This window comes from Mus caroli, unplaced genomic scaffold, assembly GCF_978045245.1.
Source record: "Mus caroli unplaced genomic scaffold, Mus_caroli_1 scaffold_7, whole genome shotgun sequence".
Lineage (NCBI taxonomy): Eukaryota > Metazoa > Chordata > Mammalia > Rodentia > Muridae > Mus > Mus caroli.
In genome coordinates this window covers 66,554,959-66,567,259 of record NW_028227262.1, presented here as the reverse complement: position 1 = coordinate 66,567,259, position 12,301 = coordinate 66,554,959, and positions in this window count along the sequence as shown.

Sequence of the window (12,301 nt, the reverse complement as noted above, 5' to 3'; positions counted from 1 at the left end):
TGGATACCAAGTCTTAAACCAATTCTTTAGAATGCGGAAGGGGATTACCAGTTATTTTACATAAGATAGGATAGAGTTGCTTCCCAGGAGACATTTGGCAGCATCCTGAGGCATTTGGGGGTTTTAATTACTAGAGCTTGAGGTGTTACTGGTAGGGACTCTGCTAAACAGCCTGAAACACATACACCAGATCTCCACGACAAGGAATGACTCAGTTTTAGTTTGGTTTTCTGTTGCTGCGAAAACTTATTGATCAAAGGCAACTTGGTGGGTGTTACTTCCTCTTACACATTACAGTCCGTCATCAAGGGAATCTAAGGCAGAAAGAACCTGGGGGCAGGAACCTGGGGGCAGGAACCTGGGGGCAGGAACCTGGAGGCAGGAACCTGGGGGCAGGAACATGGAGGCAGGAACCTGGGGGCAGGAACCTGGAAGAATGCTGCTTACTGGCTTGCTTCCAGGCTTATGTTCAAGCTCCACTTCTTACACAACCCAGGCCCATCTGCCTAGAGATCATCCCACCTACCCTGGGCTTGTTCCTTCTACATCAATTAGCTATCAAACAAATGCCTCAGAGACAAATCCACTAGCCAGTCTGCGGGAGGCAGTTCTTCAGCTGAGGTTCCCTCTTCCCAGGAATGTCAAGTTGGCAACCCAGATTAGCCATCAGAAGCCAGCATCTTAGTAGTGTTGAGTCTGAGACACCTTGGCTTAAAACTAATCACCACTCTCCTCTAGAGCTGATGGCGGGTATCTATCTACCTCTTCTCAATCATTGGATGCACACTAAAGAGTATCAGGGTTTAGCGGGGAGGAAGTATGTGGTAGACAGTCATCGTGTCCCTACTGCCTCACCCATGATTGGGGGCAAGCACCTGCCTCCTACACAGTAGCCTAAGTAGGCAATTTAGTAATTGTTGATCTAGCTGAATGTGAAGGGTCATGCTTTGGGATTGCTATGAACTCAAAGTCAATCTAGTGACAACACGAGATTGTATCTCAAGCAAAGAGAGAAAACAAGCCACGGATCTATTCACAATAGGCTATATGAACAAAGTCTGGAGGCCTGTAAAGCTAATAGTCTTTATTGAAAATCTACTGCTTTTCAGGACTAGCAAGCTGTCACTCAAAAGGGCTACCAGAGACTACTTGGCCCACCTGAAAACCTTATTATTCCCTTGGGTTACTTTAGAGAGGAACACATGACAACACACTGTTAGGAGCTGATCCAGGTGGGAAAATGTGGACTTGGCTCCTCCCCATTGGCACGATTGGCTGGTATCTCAGGATACAGAGGAGTTCACACTCCAAAAGAACAATGCATCTCTGTTATTTGTTTTACTGAGACAAGTATTTATGTCATATATCTCTTTAGAAGAGAGAGAGAGAGACAGAGAGAGAGAGACAGAGACAGAGACAGAGAGAGACAGAGAGAGACAGAGAAAGGCCAGATGTGGGGTGCAAAGGTCAGGGTTGACATGCCATCTTAGGAACTGAGAAGTTCTGATGATAAAGCCTTAAAAAAAAAAAAAAAAAAAAAAAAAAACCTTGAAGATGTAATTAGATCAACAGTGCCGGTGTGGGTGACTGGTGTCTTCAGTAGAGCATTCCCCCAAGAGAGACATCAGCCATTTTTGAGCCAATGTGGCTATATCTTCCATTTCTGCTCTATTTGTTTCTTTCTTTCTTTGTTTTGAGACAAGATCTCATTTAACCTAGGCTGGCCTCAAACTTTCTCCTTAACTGAGGATGACCTTGCAGCTCTGATCTTCCTATCTCTACACCTCTCCCCAGAACCCCAGTGCTGGGATACTAGCATGCATCACCACAGCCAACTCTATGCAGGGCTGAACTTGGAATCCAAGACTTCATGTGTGTTAGGCAAGCACTCTACCAAGTGAACTTCATCCCTGCACTGGTTAGCTTTTTGTCTACTTGACACAAACTAGTGTCTTCTGGGAAACGGAACCTCAGCTAAGAAAATGCCTCCATCAAATTGACCTGTGGGAGAGTCTATGGGGCATTTTCTAGATTAATGAATCATGCAGGAAAGCCCAGTTGGCTGTGGGTAGTACCACACCCCGGGCAGGTGATCCTGAGAAGGATAAAAATGGTAACCAATCTTGAGCCAGATGAGCAGGCCAGTAGGATTCATTCCTCCATGGTCTCTGCTTCAGTTCCTGCCTTGGCTTGCCCCCCTTGATGGGTTTTAAATGAAAATAACCTTTCTCCTCTCTAAGTTCCTTCTGGTCATGGTGTATATTGTAGCAATGGGAAGTAATTAGGACCATCCTCATCCCTATTTCAAAGGTGGGTTCACTCACCCTGTGGCTCATATCCTATAGGTGGTGGTAATCATTAACTCAACTTACCAGAGATATCCTCTCCTTTGCAGTTCAGGGGAGATGACATACCATGTCCCTTTAAGATCACACCTTGTAATGTGACTTCCATTGACCAATAAAAACTTTATCAAGTGACGCCCAAAAGAGATGTGTTTTCTAAACACTCCAAAAGAGGTAACCATTTCTTGACATTGGGGTTTTGTTAACTTATGGGGTCCAGTAGGGGCATTGTTGCCCTGTTATAGGTTGTTCCATTTCAATTCTTCGTGTGTGTGTGTGTGTGTGTGTGTGTGTGTGTGTGTGTGTGTATGTGTGTGTGTAGGAAGCTTCTAAATTAATAGGTTTCTACATGGCTTTTTTGAGTGTTAGTTATCCCTCCCTGAATTCCTTCCTCTGCCTGCCCTCCCATTCTCCACCCCATTGGACCCGTCCTATTCAATTCCCCTTTAGCCCAGTGTATTCCACCCCATCCCCTTGAAGGGCTTCCTATGGTCCCTTGCTAACTTCTGTATGAGAATTCCAAGTGGAACCTACATATCTAAAAATTCAACACTAGCATCTACATATGAGGGAAGATGTGTGGCAGTTGTCTTTCTAGGTCTTGTCTTCCTCACTCAGAATGAATGTTCTCATCTTTACCCATTCACCTACGAAAGTCACTTTTGGGATTTTTTTTCCTTCCTTCCTTCCTTCCTTCCTTCCTTCCTTCCTTCCTTCCTTCCTTCCTTCCTTCCTTCCTTCCTTCCTTCCTTCCCTTCTTCTTCTTCTTCTTCTTCTTCTTCTTCTTCTTCTTCTTCTTCTTCTTCTTCTTCTTCTTCTTCTTCTCTCTCTCTCTCTCTCTCTCTCTCTCTCTCTCTCTCTCTCTCTCTCTCTCTCTCTCTCTCTCTCTCTCTCTCTCTCTCTCTCTCTCTCTCCCCAAGACAGGGTTTCTCTGTGTACCTCTGGCTGTCCTACTTTTTCGGTAGACATCAATGGGACACTGGAACTCAGAGATCTCCCTGCCTCTGCCTCTGCCTCTGCCTCTGCCTCTGCCTCTGCCTCTGCCTCTGCCTCTGCCTCTGCCTCTGCCTCTGCCTCTGCCTCTGCCTCTGCCTCTGCCTCTGCCTCTGCCTCTGCCTCTGCCTCTGCCTCTGCCTCTGCCTCTGCCTCTGCCTCTGCCTCTGCCTCTGCCTCTGCCTCTGCCTCTGCCTCTGCCTCTGCCTCTGCCTCTGCCTCTGCCTCTGCCTCTGCCTCTGCCTCTGCCTCTGCCTCCTGAGTGCTGGGACTGAAGGCATGCACCCAACAGTTCTGGTTTTCTTAACAGTTGAATAATATTCTGTTACATACATATACCACATTGCTATTATTCGTGTGCCAAATAATGGACTTTTCTGCTCCAACTAAGTTCTTTCCATTTCCTGGTTATCTCTTTTGGAATTGTTGGCTAGTAAGTTCCTATAGACCCTTAAACATTTAAAGCTCTGGCCAATGTTCTTGGTTTACTTCCAGAACTTGACAATAAGACCTCATTGGTGGTTGGACTTGGTGACACATGCCTTTAATTCCAGCATTTGGGAAGCAGAGGCAGGAGAATCTTAGTGAGTTCTAGGACAGCCGGAGACCTACATAGTAAGACCCTATCTCACAACAACAAAATAAAACAAACAAACAAAAAGACTATTGCTAAAGACATCACATACTTAAGGCGCAGACTGTACAATCAAACTGGTACTGACCTGAAAGCGCCATTCCTACTGGCGAGGTCTCAGACTGCTGGGAGCTTCTATGCATGTTGCTGGAGGAGTAAAATAATCTCTAGTTTTACCCAACTGTGAACCCAGCAAGTTACAATAATAACTGGCCTGACAAAGCATGCCCACTAGTACAGGAGCAGTATGAAAGTCACAGGAACCAACAATAACTTTCTCATTGTATTTAGAGCCCATTTCACAAGTTTAAACCTACACCCAAGAACCTGTGACTAGGTGGTCATAGGCTCTATGGGAGAATCTCTTTTCAAATGGACATAGTATAAATTAACTCCTAATGACTTAACACTGTACCCATAGACCACTGCATCTTCATCAAAGAAGCGTCCCTTTTTTTCCCCAGTAGATTAACAGAGATCCGCAGCTTGTCATGATATAGAGACTAAAAGACTCTGGAATCCTCAGACCTGAATGAGACATCTATAGCACATCCTCTCTCCCAAGGCTCGGGAAGCTAGTCAGAAGAAAGGGTGGAAAGATGGTAAGAGCCAGAGGGGCAAAGAACTACAAGGAATCAGTGTTTGGGGGACCTAATGAGGCAGTGGTATATACGAACTCAGAGCAACTTTGATAGCATTCATAAGACCTATGCACACTCAAGCCAGACAAAATCCAGTGTGGACAAGAGTGTTGGGCATGAAGTCTCATCCGTAGCTAAGACCCTGTGGGCGACTGAGAGCTTCTGGGAGAAGGAAAGTCAAGTTTCTTTAAGCTTCTCATAGGTCAACCATATTCCAGCAGAAGACCACACATCTAAGAGTATACAGGCAATACAAATTACTTTAAAAAAAAAAAAGACACAGAGTTGGGTAGGTAGGGAAGGAAAGGTAGATCTGGGAGGAATTGAGGGGAAAGGGGATATAAGCAAAACACATTGTATGAAATTATACATAAAGTACAAAAAATGAGCAAATGTATTATTATTAATTTTCTCTCTTTTTCTTTTTTTCTTTTTCTTTCTCTCTTTTCTTTTTTATTCTTTTTGTTTGTTTGTTTGCTGTTTGTTGTTGTTCCAGACAGGGTTTCTCTGTATAGCCCTGGCTATCCTGAAACTCACTTTGTAGACCAGGCTGGCCTCAAACTCAGAAATCTGCCTGCTTCTGCCTCCTGAGTGCTGGGTGGGCGTGCGCCACCATGCCCAGCTCTCTTTTTTATTCTTTTCTCTTCTTTCTTTCTTCCTTCCTTCCTTCCTTCCTTCCTTCCTTCCTTCCTTCCTTCCTTCCTTCCTTTCTGTCTTTCTTTCTTTCTTTCTTTCTTTCTTTCTTTCTTTCTTTCTTTCTTTCTTTCTTTCTTTTTTTGAGACAGGTTTTCTCTGTGTAACAGTCATGTCTGTTCTAGAACTCACTTGGTAGACCAGGCTGGCCTTGAACTCACAGAGATCCTACTGCTTCTGCCTTCTTAGTGCTGGGACCAAAGGGGTGCACTACCACACCAGATGAGGAAGATATTATTAAAATGAACTTTTGACAGTCACACCATCACAGAGACAAAGACTCTCAGCTCCTCCCACACCATGCCTGCCAGGATGCTGACATGCATCCTTGATGATACTGGACTGAATCTCTGAACCTGTAATCCAGCCCAGAGTAAAGGTTGTCCTTACAAGAATTGCCTTGGTCATGGTGTCTGTTCACAGCAGTAAAACCCTAAGACAAAAGTTGGTACCAGGGACTGGGGTATTGCTGTGATAGGTCTGACCATGATTTTGTTTAGAGGAATGTAGATTTTAGAATTTTGGAAAACAGTGAAATGCTTTAAGTTGGGCTTAATAGGCCATCCTAATAGAAATATGGAAGACTGTGTTGCTGAGTATGATTTGAACTTTGCAGACCTGGCTCGAGACGTTTGAGCGGAGAACTTCAGCACGTGGCCTAGAGACTGTTTTTGTGGTACTTTGTTGAAGAATGTGGCTGCTTTTTGCCCTGGTCTGAAGAGTCTACCTGAGTCTAAGGTAAAGAGATTTATATTAATTGCATTGACAAAGGAAGTCTCAAAAAAGCCCATCATAGACTTTGTTCTCTGGTTAAGTCTCATGAAGAGCATTTTGAACAAACATAGCAAGCTTAGGAAGGAAAAAAATATAAAATATATGCTTCAAGTATTAACAGGACACCAGGAAGTGGCATGGAATTGAATCCTATGTACTAGGAGATAACAGATTAAGGAATTTTGGGGGCAAGATTTTACCCAGCTAAATTTAGATCCAGGCGTGGTGGTACACCCCTTTAATCCCAGAAGACAAAGCCAAACATATCTCAGAGTTCAAGAACAGCCTGGGACAAAGCAGGCTCTAGGTGAAAAAAAGCTTAAATCCAGGCATGGTGATATAGTCTTTAACACCAGCATTACAGAAGACAGAGCCACACAGATCTCTGAGTTCAAGGTCAATTTACAGAGTTCAAACACATGACATAATAAAAAGCACATTTAGTCCAACTTCCAATGTCCCCATAGTCTAGAGCAGTATCAACAATATTAAAAGTTCAAACAATCAAGACAGGAAACCAGCTGGGCAAACTCCAAACTCTGGATCTCCATGTCTGATGTCACAGCAGTTTTCAGATCTCCAACTTCTTTTTCATCTTTGTTGATTGCAACAAATTTCTTTTCCTGGGCTGTTTCTGCTTCCTGTTAGCCGCTTTCCTTAGGAGATATCCCATGGCTCTGGTATATCAAAAATCTTGGGGTCTCCAAGACAACTTTAAATTACAGCTTCTTGTTTCAGTGTCTGGGATCCACACATGATCTTCTGGGCTCCTTGAAAGGGCTGGTGTCACTTCTCCTGCTCTGCTCTCTTTAGCACTCTAAGCTCAGTGATCCACTCCACTGCCGCTGCTGTTCTTGGTGATCGCCCATGGTACTGGTGTCTCCTATACACTGGGGTCTTCTTCTTCAACTAGGCTTCACCAATAGCCTCTCATAGGCTCTCTTCATGGTGCCAAGCTTCAAATTCTTTGCATGACCCTTTCAGACCTGGGCTGTCAACTACAACTGAGGCTTGAAGCTCACTAATGGCTTCCCCTGGCCTCTCACAGTGCCAAGCATCAGCTGTTCTTCATGACCCCTTTATGCCTTTAAAACAAATACCACCTGGGTGACTTACACATTATCAAGTTGGACTAAATGTGCTTTTTAATTATGCCATATGTTTGAGCAAGTCTATAGGGGCCAGGGAGTGGAATGTCATGGTTTGAATATGCTTGACCCGGGTAGTGGCACTATTCAGAGGTGTGGCCTTGTTGGAGTAGGTGTGTCACTGTGGGTGTATGCTTTAAGACCCTCATCCTAGCTGACAGAAAGAAGTCAGTATTCAGATGAAGATATAAAATTCTCTGCTCAGCCTGCACCATGCTTGCCTGGATGCTGCCACGTTCCCACCTTGATGATAATGGACTGAACCTCTGAATCTGTAAGCCAGCCCTAAAAAATAAATGTTGTCCTTATAAAAGTTGCCTTGGTCATGATGTTCACAGCAGTAAAAACCTAAGACACTTAGCTTGGAGCCTTAGGAAAGTACAACAGGAAGCAGGGTCCCTATCAATCTGAAATGAGTAAGTCCTATAAGAGATGACCTAGTAGTGCCATGCACTGAAATGAGGGGATCATTTGTCACTACAGCAGAACCAACTTCACCCTGACTGATACCCTCCTGGAACTATTAGCTCTGCTCTAGTCATCTGCTTTCTCCTGTATCTCTCCCTTCAGTGGTCCAGGCTTGCTTTTGTCCATCCAGTGCCTCACTGCTCACTTCTCAAGTCTTACATTCTGGTGTTTTTCTTTTTTGCTTTTTCTTTCTTTTTTCAGGATAATATTAATATTTTAAATAATTTTTTCTTTTATTAATCATTTTACTTATTACATTTCAAATATTGTCCCCCTTCCTGGGACCCTCTACTCAAGTCTGCCACCCCATCCCCCATCCCCTTTGCCTCTAAGAGGGTGCTCCCACACACACCCACTCCCACCTCACCCCTCTAGCACCTCCCTTCTCTGGGGCATCCTGCTGAGGCCAGACAGGGCAGTCCTCTGCTTCATATGTATCGGGGACCACAGACCAGACCATGTATGGTTCTTGCTAGTGACTCAGTCCCTGGGAGCTCTGAAGGGTCCAGTTAGATGATACTATTGTTCTTCCTATGGGGTTGCAATCCCCTTCAGCTCCTTCAGTCCTTCCCTTAACTCTTCGATAGGGGTCCCAGGGCTCAGACAAATGGTTGGCTGTTAGTATCTGCATCTGTTTCAGTCAGGTGCTGGTAGAGCCTCTCAGGGGACAGCCATGTCAGACTCCTGTCTGCAAGCATAACATGGCATCAGCAATAGTCAAGGTTTGGTTCCTGCACATGGGATGGGTCCCAATGGCTAAGATAAAAACTCAAGTGAGAGCAGATGCTGGCGAGGATGTGGAGAAAGAGGAACACTCCTCCATTGCTGGTGGGGTTCTAAGCTGGTACAACCACACTGGAAATCAATCTGGTGGTTCCTCATAAAATTGGAAATAGATCTACCTGAAGACCCAGCTATACCACTCCTGGGCATATACCCAAAAGATGCTCCACAATATCACAAGGTCACATGTTCCACTATGCTCATAGCAGCCTTATTTATAATTGCCAGAAGCTGGAAACAACCCGGATGTCCCTCAACTGAAGAATGGATACAGAAAATGTGATTCATTTACACAACGGAATAATTAAAAACAAGGACAGTACGAATTTTGCAGGAAAATGGATGGAACTAGAAAATATCATCCTGAGTGAGGTAACCCAGACCCAAAAGAACACATGGTATGTACTCATTGAAAAGTGGATATTAGCCAAAAAGTTCAGAATACCCAAGATACAACTCATGGACAATATGAAGCTTAATAAGAAGGAAGGCCCAAGTGTGTACACTTCAGTCCCATTTAGAAGGGGAAGAAAATAATCACCAGAGGCAGAGGGAGGTGGGGACTCCGGTAGGAGAGGGGAGGAGGGGAGAAAAGATGGGCAGGATCAGGTAAGGGAGGAAACAGGGGAGAAGCCCAGAGGACCAGGAGAATGAATAGAAATATGTAGCAGTGTGGGGTGGGGGCCAGGGGGAACCTCTAGAAAGTCCTAGACACCAGGATGTGAGAGGTTCCCAGGACCCATTGAGAATGACATTAGCTGAAATGCCTAACAGTGGGGAGATGGAAGCTGAAGAGATCATCTCCAGTAGGTAGATATGGTCCCCAGTTGAGTGTTGGGGCCACCTGCCCATCTCAAAATAATTGATCCAGAATTGTTCCTGTGTAAAGGAAAAGCAGGGACAAAAATGGATCAGAGACTAAAGGAAAGGTCATCCAGAGACTGCCCCACCTAGGGTCCATCCCATGTGCAGGCACCAAACCCAGACACTTTTTCCTTCCTTCCTTCCTTCCTTCCTTCCTTCCTTCCTTCCTTCCTTCCTTCCTTCCTCTCTCTCTCTCTCTCTCTCTCTCTCTCTCTCTCTCTGGCAGGGTGTCATGTAGCTCAGGCCTACTTGGAACTTGATGTGTAGCCAAGAATGACCTTGGACTTCTGAATATTCCATCTCAGCCTCCTTAGGGCTGATTACAAGTGTAGCCCACCACACCCAGTTTTATGTGGTTCTGAGGACAGAACCTAGGGTTTTATGCATGCTAGACAAACACCCTACCAAGTGAGCTACATCCCCAGCCCTTGACTTATGTATATCCTATGGGTATGTGTGATGTGTATACGTGAATACCATAACACATATGTAGAAGGCAGAGGACAAATTTTATGAGTCATTTCTCTCCTTTCACTATGGGTTCCAGAGATCAAACTCAACTCATCAGGCTTGCCCAGCAAGCACTTTGACTGACTGGACCATCTTGTGCCAGACTCCAGTGTTTAATTTTAAAACACCCCAATATAAGTGGATCACTAATGTTACATAGTACCCTTTTATCCACTCAACATAAGATCCCTATGTGGTTTGGTGGCTTGTTTATTCTATTTTTTGAATCAGGGTCTTATGTAGCCCAGGCTGGCCTCAGACTCATTATGTAGCTGAGAGTGGCCCTGATGTTGATGTCTCCCAAACACTGTGATTACAGTAGACATGCCATCGTTCTCAGCTTGTCACTGATGTCACCTCTTTTCTTTTCACACTTTGCCCCCAGTACCTATACCCTCTTTCCTGCCCAGTGCTGGTCCCAGGTTGGCATTCTAATATTTTCTAGAGGTCCTTAAATATACCTGCATTCAAGCTTATAAAAGGTGTTTTATAGGCTTATGTTTTTTAATCACACAAATAATGTGTAACATACAAAAATAAACCTCGGAGACCTTCCTGTGAGGTCTGGCTGCACCGGCCCCTCCTGAAACAGTGACTGGGATTCACATCTCCAAATATAAACACGCTCACAATGCCCCTTATTATTTAAAGCAGCCTCAGTGAATCTGCTTCTTGGAATTAGCATGACCCAAGGAAGCCACGACCACACAGGGAGTTTGTGAGGCTTCGTCAACACCTGTAGGTTTCTAGACACCCATAGTCCAGTACTCCTGAAAAGTGTCAGAACCTGTTTTGAAGTAGCTGGCCCTGGGATGAACAAAGATTTGTTTAGGCCAGAGTTAAAGAGTCTGTCTCTGTAGGATCTAGTTAGCTTTGCCAGATGCAGGTACTAACCTAAAGTAAGGTTATAAGCTCTTTGGAAAAACAATACTTGTGATAGAACTTCTACCATGAAGCCAGAATGGGCCCTCAGAGAGACCAGCAGACAAAACAAACAGCCCAGACACACACAGTACATTGATCGAAGTGCGGGGGGGGGGGGGGGGGGGACAAAGGGGAAGTTAACCAAGAAAGGAGATCATCTAGGAGTGAGGAGTAATGTGGTCAGGAAAGTGCTCGCCCTGCTCACAGAGGACCTGGGTTCAGTCCCCAGAACCCACATTCAAAAAGCCAAAAGTGATGGTGTTTTTGAAATCTTAGCACTGGGGAAGCAGACTCGGGGCTTGCTGTCCAGTCAGCCCAGACTACTTGGGGAGTTCTAGAGACTGAGGAAAGACACTGAATGAAGGTTGTCCTTTAGGCTACACACATACACACAATCTCTATATACACATACACACACACACACACATAGACACACACAATCTCTATATACACATACACACACATAGACACACACAATCTCTATATACACATACACACACATGGACACACACAATCTCCATATACAATATACACACATACACACACAATCTCTATACACACACCTCTCTATACACACACATATATATACATGAGAAGGTTAACTTGCATTTTCTTTTTTAAAAGATTTTATTTATTTTTATTTTACATTCATGAGTATTTGCCTGCATGTTTATCTATGTACTACATGTTTTTGCCTGGTGCCCACAGAGGTCAGCAAAGGGATCAAGTCCCTGGAACTGGAGTTATAGGCAGTTGTGAGCCACCACGTAGTGCTAGAAATTTGAACTCAAGTCCTCTTAAAAAAAAAAAAAAAAAAAAAAAAAAAAAGCAGGCAGTGCTCTTAATCACTGAGCCATCTCTCCAGCTCATCCCATCCCCAATCCTCTCCTGAAACCTTGTCTTCCAGCTCCCAAGGTTCTGAGACTGCAGGCATGAACCACCACACTAAGCTTTGGGTTTTTGGTGGTGATAGTAATGGTTTTTGTTTGTTTGTTTGTTTGTGTTTTGGGTTTTTGGTTTTTCAAGACAATGTTTCTCTGCGTATCCCTGACTGTCCTGGAGCTACCCATCCCCACACCAATAAATAAAAACAAAGGCTGTTTTAATTAAAACTAAAAACATTTTAATTCTTAAGATTTTATTTTTAAAATTACTTGAATCTGTGTAATGTTATATATTCCATTTTCTCTCCAGACAAGGTGACATACACATCTCATCCCAGCAATCAGAAAGCATGAGTGGACAGCCTGATCTACATAGTGAGTTCTAGGCTAGCCAGGAATACTTGGTAAGACCTTGTCTCAAAAATAAATAAATAAATAAAGAGAGAAAGACACACAGAGAGACAGACAGAGAGAGAGAGAGAGAGAGAGAGAGAGAGAGAGAGAGAGAGAGAGAGATTTGAGAGGGTGTCCAGGGGAAGTAAGAGGCAGAATAAAAGATAGAAATGATCAAAATATATTGTTTCTATGTATAAAATTATTGGTGAATAAATAAAAGGTATTCTAGTAAACATAATTTACT